Here is a 10,000-nt window from a genome sequence, read left to right as displayed (position 1 = left end):
TCTTTTCCCCAGCTGTGCCCTGTCTCCTCCTAACTACCTCGTCACCCCGTTCCCCACCTGTTCCCTTTTTCCCTCTGATTAGGTCCCTATATCTGTCTCTGTTTCTGCTCCTGTCCTTGTCGGATTCTTGTTTGTTTGTGTCATTCATGCCTGAACCAGACTGTCGTCATGTTTGCTGTAACCTTGTCCTGTCCTGTCGGAATCTGCCGGTCCATCTGAGCCTACCTGTGTGTGGTAATTAAAGAAGCTCTGTTTAAGTTGATTCGCTTTTGGGTCCTCATTCACGCACCGTAACAGAAGAATCCGACCAAGAATGGACCCAGCGACTTCGGATCCTCTCCACTCAGCCGTCGAGATCCAGGGAGCGATGCTAGGCAGACACAAGCAGGAATTGTCTGCTGCTCGACATGCCGTTGAGACCCTGGCCACCCAAGTCTCCAACCTCACAGAACAGGTTCACCATCTCCGCCTCGATCCACCGGCCACTTCCAGGGCTTTCGAATCTCCGGAGCCCAGAATCAATAACCCGCCGTGTTACTCTGGGGAGCCCACTGAATGCCGCTCGTTCCTCACCCAGTGTGATATTGTGTTTTCTCTCCAGCCCAACACTTACTCCAGGAGCACTGCTCGTGTCGCCTACGTCATATCTCTCCTTATTGGACGGGCTCGTGAGTGGGGCACGGCAATCTGGGAGGCAAGGGCTGAGTGTATTAACCAGTATCAAGACTTTAAGGAGGAGATGATACGGGTTTTTGATCGATCTGTTTTTGGGGAGGAGGCTTCCAGGGCCCTGTCTTCCCTATGTCAAGGCAATCGATCCATAACAGACTACTCTATTGAGTTTCGCACTCTTGCTGTCTCCAGTGGCTGGAACGAGCCGGCCTTGCTCGCTCGTCTTCTGGAGGGTTTCCGCGCAGAGGTAAAGGATGAGATTCTCTCCCGGGAGGTTCCTTCCAGCGTGGATTCCTTGATTGAACTCGCTATTCGCATTGAGCGACGGGTTGATCTTCGTCACCGAGCTCGTGGAAAGGAGCTCGCGCTCTCCGTCGCCTCCCTCTCCGCATCACTACCATCTTCCTCTGCCGGCTCGGGTGCTGAGCCCATGCAGCTGGGAGGTATCCGCATCTCGACTAAGGAGAGGGAACGGAGAATCACCAACCGCCTCTGTCTCTATTGCGGTTCCGCTGGTCATTTTGCCACTTCATGTCCAGTAAAAGGCCAGAGCTCGTCAGTAAGCGGAGGGCTACTGGTGAGCGCTACTACTCCTGTCTCTCCTTCAAGATCCTGCACTACCTTGTCGGTCCATCTACGCTGGACCGGTTCGTCAGCTTCCTGCAGTGCCTTAATAGACTCTGGGGCGGAGGGCTGTTTTATGGACGAGACCTGGGCTCGGGAACATGACATTCCTCTCAGACAGTTAAAGGAGCCCACGGCCTTGTTCGCCCTGGATGGTAGTCCTCTCCCCAGGATTCAGCGTGAGACGCTACCTTTAACCCTCACTGTTTCTGGTAATCATAGTGAAACCATTTCTTTTTTAATTTTTCGTTCACCTTTTACACCTGTTGTTTTGGGCCATCCCTGGCTAGTTTGTCATAATCCTTCCATTAATTGGTCTAGTAATTCTATCCTCTCCTGGAACGTCTCTTGTCATGTGAAATGTTTAATGTCTGCTATCCCTCCTGTTTCCTCTGTCTCTTCTTCACAGGAGGAGCCTGGTGATTTGACAGGGGTGCCGGAGGAATATCACGATCTGCGCACGGTGTTCAGTCGGTCCAGGGCCACCTCTCTTCCTCCACACCGGTCGTATGATTGTAGTATTGATCTCCTTCCGGGAACCACCCCCCCCCGGGGTAGACTATACTCTCTGTCGGCTCCCGAACGTAAGGCTCTCGAAGATTATTTGTCTGTAGCTCTTGACGCCGGTACCATAGTCCCCTCCTCCTCTCCCGCCGGAGCGGGGTTTTTTTTTTGTCAAGAAGAAGGACGGGTCTCTGCGCCCCTGCATAGATTATCGAGGGCTGAATGACATAACAGTGAAGAATCGTTATCCGCTTCCTCTTATGTCTTCAGCCTTCGAGATCCTGCAGGGAGCCAGGTTTTTCACTAAGTTGGACCTTCGTAACGCTTACCATCTTGTGCGCATCAGGGAGGGGGACGAGTGGAAGACGGCGTTTAACACTCCGTTAGGGCACTTTGAATACCGGGTTCTTCCTTTCGGCCTCGCTAACGCTCCAGCTGTCTTTCAGGCATTAGTCAATGATGTCCTGAGAGACATGCTGAACATCTTTGTTTTCGTTTACCTTGACGATATCCTGATTTTTTCACCGTCACTCCAGATTCATGTTCAGCACGTTCGACGTGTCCTCCAGCGCCTTTTAGAGAATTGTCTTTTCGTGAAGGCTGAGAAGTGCACTTTTCATGCCTCCTCCGTCACATTTCTCGGTTCTGTTATTTCCGCTGAAGGCATTAAGATGGATCCCGCTAAGGTCCAAGCTGTCATTGATTGGCCCGTCCCTAAGTCACGCGTCGAGCTGCAGCGCTTTCTCGGCTTCGCGAACTTCTATCGTCGTTTCATCCGTAATTTCGGTCAGGTGGCAGCTCCTCTCACAGCCCTTACTTCTGTCAAGACGTGCTTTAAGTGGTCCGTTTCCGCCCAGGGAGCTTTTGATCTCCTCAAGAATCGTTTTACATCCGCTCCTATCCTTGTTACACCTGACGTCTCTAGACAGTTCGTTGTCGAGGTTGACGCGTCAGAGGTGGGAGTGGGAGCCATCCTTTCTCAGCGCTCCCTCTCTGACGACAAGGTCCACCCATGCGCGTATTTTTCTCATCGCCTGTCGCCGTCGGAACGTAACTATGATGTGGGTAACCGCGAACTGCTCGCCATCCGGTTAGCCCTAGGCGAATGGCGACAGTGGTTGGAGGGGGCGACCGTTCCTTTTGTCGTTTGGACTGACCATAGGAACCTTGAGTACATCCGTTCTGCCAAACGACTTAATGCGCGTCAGGCGCGTTGGGCGCTGTTTTTCGCTCGTTTCGAGTTCGTGATTTCTTATCGTCCGGGCTCTAAGAACACCAAGCCTGATGCTTTGTCTCGTCTCTTCAGTTCTTCAGTAGCCTCCACTGACCCCGAGGGGATTCTCCCTGAGGGGCGTGTTGTCGGGTTGACTGTCTGGGGAATTGAGAGGCAGGTAAAGCAAGCACTCACTCAAACTCCGTCGCCGCGCGCTTGTCCTAGGAACCTTCTTTTCGTTCCCGTTCCTACTCGTCTGGCCGTTCTTCAGTGGGCTCACTCTGCCAAGTTAGCCGGCCACCCTGGCGTTCGGGGTACGCTTGCTTCCATTCGCCAGCGTTTCTGGTGGCCCACCCGGGAGCATGACACGCGTCGTTTCGTGGCTGCTTGTTCGGTCTGCGCGCAGACTAAGTCCGGTAACTCTCCTCCTGCCGGCCGTCTCAGGCCGCTTCCTATTCCCTCTCGACCGTGGTCTCACATCGCCTTAGATTTTGTCACCGGACTGCCTTCGTCAGCGGGGAAGACTGTTATTCTTACGGTTGTCGATAGGTTCTCTAAGGCGGCTCATTTCATTCCCCTTGCTAAGCTTCCTTCTGCTAAAGAGACGGCACAAATCATCATCGAGAATGTTTTCAGAATTCATGGCCTTCCGTCAGACGTCGTTTCGGACAGAGGTCCGCAATTCACGTCTCAATTTTGGAGGGAGTTTTGCCGTTTGATTGGGGCTTCCGTCAGTCTCTCTTCCGGCTTTCACCCCCAGTCTAACGGTCAAGCAGAACGGGCCAATCAGACTATTGGTCGCATCTTACGCAGTCTTTCTTTTCGCAACCCTGCGTCTTGGTCAGAACAGCTCCCCTGGGCAGAATACGCCCACAACTCGCTTCCTTCGTCTGCGACCGGGCTATCTCCTTTTCAGAGTAGCCTCGGGTACCAGCCTCCGTTGTTCTCATCTCAGTTCGCCGAGTCCAGCGTCCCCTCCGCTCAGGCTTTTGTCCAACGTTGCGAGCGCACCTGGAAGAGGGTCAGGTCTGCACTTTGCCGTTATAGGGCGCAGACTGTGAGAGCTGCTAATAAGCGTAGAACGAAGAGCCCTAGATATTGTCGCGGTCAGAGAGTTTGGCTCTCCACTCAGAACCTTCCCCTTAAGACGGCTTCTCGCAAGTTGACCCCGCGGTTCATTGGTCCATTCCGTATCTCTCAGGTCATTAATCCTGTCGCAGTGCGACTTCTTCTTCCGCGATATCTTCGTCGCGTCCACCCGGTCTTCCATGTCTCCTGTGTTAAGCCCGCTCTTCGCGCCCCCGCTCGTCTTCCCCCCCCCCCCCCCATCCTTGTCGAGGGCGCACCTATCTACAGGGTCCGTAAAATCTTGGACATGCGTCCTCGGGGCCGTGGTCATCAGTACCTAGTTGACTGGGAGGGGTACGGTCCTGAGGAGAGGAGTTGGGTTCCCTCTCGGGACGTGCTGGACCGTGCGCTGATTGATGATTTCCTCCGTTGCCGCCAGGTTTCCTCCTCGAGTGCGCCAGGAGGCGCTCGGTGAGTGGGGGGGTACTGTCATGTACTGTCATGTTGTCTTGTCTCTGTCCTTTCCCTTCACCCTGTCTCCCTCTGCTGGTCGTTGTTATGTTACCTTTTCTCCCCCTCTTTTCCCCAGCTGTGCCCTGTCTCCTCCTAACTACCTCGTCACCCCGTTCCCCACCTGTTCCCTTTTTCCCTCTGATTAGGTCCCTATATCTGTCTCTGTTTCTGCTCCTGTCCTTGTCGGATTCTTGTTTGTTTGTGTCATTCATGCCTGAACCAGACTGTCGTCATGTTTGCTGTAACCTTGTCCTGTCCTGTCGGAATCTGCCGGTCCATCTGAGCCTACCTGTGTGTGGTAATTAAAGAAGCTCTGTTTAAGTTGATTCGCTTTTGGGTCCTCATTCACGCACCGTAACAACATCCCAAGCACATGCAGAAACACAGTGTTAAAAACATCCACATCCCAATCACACACATTAACACAGTGTTAAAAACATCTACATCCCAATCACACACATTAACACAGTGTTAAAAACATCTACATCCCAATCACATGCAGAAACACAGTGTTAAAAACATCCACATCCCAATCACACACATTAACACAGTGTTAAAAACATCTACATCCCAATCAAACACAAACACAGTGTTAAAAACATCTACATCCCAATCACAAACAAACACAGTGTTAAAAACATCTACATCCCAATCACAGGCAGAAACACAGTGTTAAAAACATCTACATCCCAATCACACACATTAACACAGTGTTAAAAACATCTACATCCCAATCACACACATTGACACAGTGTTAAAAACATCTACATCCCAATCACACGCAGAAACACAGTGTTAAAAACATCCACATAATCCCAAATTCACCTTTCTCTCGTTTTAGCAATGCAGGAGTTGCTACTGTGTGTAAAGTGAGAAGGTACATATTCACCTGCTATAATGGAACTGTCAGTGGTGATACATTGGTGACAGCATGATAGCATTAGCCAGAGTGCTAACGGGCTAACTCTTAGACCCCAGTCATAATTCCTGTCACTAGCCTAGACGTGTCGCTAACGCTAATCAGGTCTCTCCAAATGTTAAAAGCAAAGGAACCACAGGGGACGTGTGGAGCAGTGTGTGTGTGTGTGTCTGTGTGTGTGTGTCTGTGTGTGTGTGTGTCTATAATGTCATATAATAGGCCTATGTTGGGTCACAGGAAAAGGTGACAAATGGTGACAAATCCACCCAGCCTATATAATGGAGACCTCAGGGTCTGAGGACACTGCCTGGTGTAACACAGTTAGATGGGGTTTCCATCACACACACGCGCACGCACGCACGCACACACACACAAACACACACACATACACACACACACATGGCCTTTCCAATACACACACAGACAAACAGACAAACACACAAACGCACACACACACACGCACACACACAAACACACACGCGTGCACACACACATACACACACACACACACACACACACACACACACACACACACACACACACACACACACACACACACACACACACACACACAGAAGGTGCCAGAAGGCAACAGAAGGAGTGAGATGATCCGTCTCAGTGCCTAGTAAAGACCAATAAATAACCCAGAACAAATACAACATCTCACTTTCATTGACGTCAGACACACAACAGCACACTGTTCAGTGTTCCTACCTGCAGGCCTGTACTGTATTGGAGAACACTGTCTAGAGCGTGTATCTGCACCAGATTCTGCATTGGTGTCTGTGTTTGTGTTTGTCTATATCCTGTGTGCTTACTATTTACAACTGTGTTTGATAATTCCGCCTACCTGTGTCTGGGTGAACGACGCATGAATAGGTGTGTTTGATAATTCCGCCTACCTGTGTCTGGGTGAACGACGCATGAATAGGTGTGTTTGATAATTCCGCCTACCTGTGTCTGGGTGAACGACGCATGAATAGGTGTGTTTGATAATTCCGCCTACCTGTGTCTGGGTGAACGACGCATGAATAGGTGTGTTTGATAATTCCGCCTACCTGTGTCTGGGTGAACGACGCATGAATAGGTGTGTTTGATAATTCCGCCTACCTGTGTCTGGGTGAACGACGCATGAATAGGTGTGTTTGATAATTCCGCCTACCTGTGTCTGGGTGAACGACGCATGAATAGGTGTGTTTGTGTGGAAGGTGAATTAATGTGTCCACCTGTGTGTGTTTGTGTGTATTGGATAGGCTGTGTGTGTGTGTGTGTGTGTGTGTGTGTGTGTGTGTGTGTGTGTGTGTGTGTGTGTGTGTGTGTGTGTGTGTGTGTGTGTGGAAACTGAATGAATGCGTCCATCTATGTGTGTATGTAGTTTATTAGAGCCGGTCTTTAATCGTAATTGCTATCCGCGCCTCAGTGCTTTCACACAAATATATATATATATATATATATATACACACACACACACACACACACACACACACACACACACACACACACACACACACACACACACACGCACACACACACGCACACACACACACACACACACACACACACACACACACACACACACACACACACACACACACACACACGCACACACACACGCACACACACACACGCACACACACACGCACACACACACACACACACAGACAAACCCACACACAGACAAACTCACACACACACACCTCCTGGGTAACTGCTAGCGGTGACACATACTCCTAATAGTAGTTTTGCCCATCCATTTAGGCCTGTATCACAGTGAGACACCACTGAGGAACTCAACAAACGCTCGCCGTTCCTCTCTATGCCTGCAATTATAATAAATGTAGTCCTCATTCCACTAATTACTGTGTAATGTGCACTATGTGTGATTTAAACACGTTGACATCCTGCTCTGTCTCTCTCTGCCTCTCACCCTGTCCACTGTGTTTGTGACGGAGAGTTAGGGATGAATGGCAGTTACCGAGATATGCAGAGATTTACCGCAATCCCATTTCCTGGGATAAATAACTGTGAGAAACCGGTAAATTAGAATAAATTATTTATATGAACAGTATGACGTGAAATGGAACCGCTAAATGATATGCAATGTCTAAATCTGTCTCCTCTACGGCTTTCTCTCTGCTCTCTGCCTAATCGATCATCGACGTTCATGGTGGGGACAAGACAGCCCATCTCAATGTGTTGTGCAATTCACAATTCATGTAGATCTATCATCTTATCATGGTCACTTTTTTTCTTGTGTCAGATCGGCCTACATTTGCAGAAGCATACCCTAAGCTAGAGTAATACGTCTAATTTACACATCTCCATCTGGCTTTCGGGGTCACCTTATTTTTTTATTGTTAATATATACAGTTGAAGTCAGAAGTTTACATACACTTGGATTGGAGTCATTAAAACTCGGTTTTCAACCACTCCACAAATTTCTTGTTAACAAACTATAGTTTTGGCAAGTCGGTTAGGACATCTACTTTGTACATGACACAAGTCATTTTTCCAGCAATTGTTCACATACAGATTATTTAATTTATAATCCACTGTATCCCAATTTCAGTGGGTCAGAAGTTTACATACACTAAGTTGACTGTGTTGACTGTGTCTAAAGCCATGATGTCATGGCTTTAGAAGCTTCTGATTGGCTAATGGACATCATTTGAGTCAATTGGAGGTGTACCTGTGGATGTACTTCAAGGCCTAACTTCAAACTCAGTGCCTCTTTGCTTGACATCATGGGAAAATCAAAAGAAATCAGCCAAGACTTCAGAAAAAAAAATTTAGACCTCCACATGTCTGGTTCATCATTGGGAGCAATTTCCAAACGCCTGAAGGTACCACATTCATCTGTACAAACAATAGTATGCAAGTACAAACACCATGGGACCACGCAGCTATGCGTTCTGTCTCCTAGAGATGAATGTGCTTTGGTGCGAAAAGTGCAAATCAATCCCAGAACAACAGGAAAAGACCTTGTGAAGATGCTGGCGGAAACAGATAAAAAAGTATCTATATCCACAGTAAAACAAGTCCTATATCAAAACAACCTGAAAGGCCACGCAGCAAGGAAGAAGCCACTGCTCCAACACTGCCAAAGCCAGACTACGGTTTGCAACTGAACATAGGGACAAAGATCGTACTCTTTGACCAGCACAAAAACATCCTGTGGCGTTCTGCATTAGCATCGAATAGCCCCCGTGATATGCAACTTTTCAGGGAAGTCAGGAACCAATACACACAGGCAGTTAGGAAATCTAAGGCTAGCTTTTTCAAACAGATATGTGCATCCTGTAGCACTAATTCCAAAAAGTTTTGGGACACTGTAAAGTCCATGGAGAATAAGAGCACCTCCTCCCAGCTGCCCACTGCACTGAGGCTAGGAAACATTGTCACCACCGATCAATCTACGATAATAATAATAATTTCAATAAGCATTTTTTTCCGGCTGGTCAGGCTTTCTACCTGGCTACTCCTACCCTGGCCAACAGTTATGCACCCCCTGAAGCAACTTGCCTAAGCCCCCACCCCCCGCTTCTCCTTCACCCAAATCCAGACAGCTGATGTTCTGAAAGAGCTGCAAAATCAGGATCCCTGCAAATCAGCTGGGCTAGACAATCTGGACCCTCTCTTTCTAAGATTATCAGCTGAAATTGTTGCAACCCCTATTACTAGCCTGTTCAAGCTCTCTTCCGTATCGTCTGAGATCCCCAAAGATTGGAAAGCTGCCAAGGTCATCCCCCCCCCCCCTTCAAAAGGGGAGACACTCTAGACCAAAACTGTTATAGACCTATATCCATCCTGCCCTGCCTTTCTAAAATCTTTGAAAGCCAAGTTAACAAACAGATCACCGACCATTTCGAATCCCACCGTACCTTCTCCACTATGCAATCTGGTTTCCGAATTGGTCATGGGTGCACCTCAGCCACGATCAAGGTCCTAAACGATATCATAACCGCCATCAATAAAATACAGTACTGTGCAGCCGTCTTCATCAACCTGGCCAAGGCTTTCGATACTGTCAATCACCATATTCTTATTGACTGCCTCGCCTGGTTCAACAACTACCTCTCAGATAGAGTTCAGTGTTTCAAATCGGAGGGCCTGTTTTCCGGACCTCTGGCAGTCTCTATGGGGATGCCACAGGGTTCAATTCTCAGGCCGACTCTTTTCTCTGTATATATCAATGATGTCGTTCTTGCTGCTGGTGATTCTCTGATCACCTCAACTGCTTTTAAATGCTAGTCAATCTAAATGCATGCTCTACAACCGATTTCTGACCACACCCACCCGCCCGACTAGCATCACTACACTGGACGGTTCTGACTTAGAATATGTGGACAACTACAAATACCTAGGTGTCTAGTTAGACTGTAAACTCTCCACACTCACATTAAGCATCTCCAATCCAAAATTAAATCTAGAATCGGCTTCCTATTTCGCAACAAAGCATCCTTCACTCATGCTGCCAAACATACCCT

The 10,000-nt window shown here is 48.6% G+C and overlaps 1 protein-coding gene across 3 annotated transcripts in view; it reads right to left on the bottom strand.

The window, feature by feature from the left end:
• Window positions 1-10,000, bottom strand: part of LOC110503387 (protocadherin Fat 3) — a 347,421-nt gene that overhangs the window by 210,924 nt on the left and 126,497 nt on the right. The gene's annotated exons all lie outside the window — the stretch shown is intronic.

The sequence above is a fragment of the Oncorhynchus mykiss genome, chromosome 24, assembly GCF_013265735.2.
Source record: "Oncorhynchus mykiss isolate Arlee chromosome 24, USDA_OmykA_1.1, whole genome shotgun sequence".
Lineage (NCBI taxonomy): Eukaryota > Metazoa > Chordata > Actinopteri > Salmoniformes > Salmonidae > Oncorhynchus > Oncorhynchus mykiss.
The sequence above is the reverse complement of the archived record's forward strand: the minus strand, read 5'-3'. Positions and strand labels throughout refer to the sequence as shown.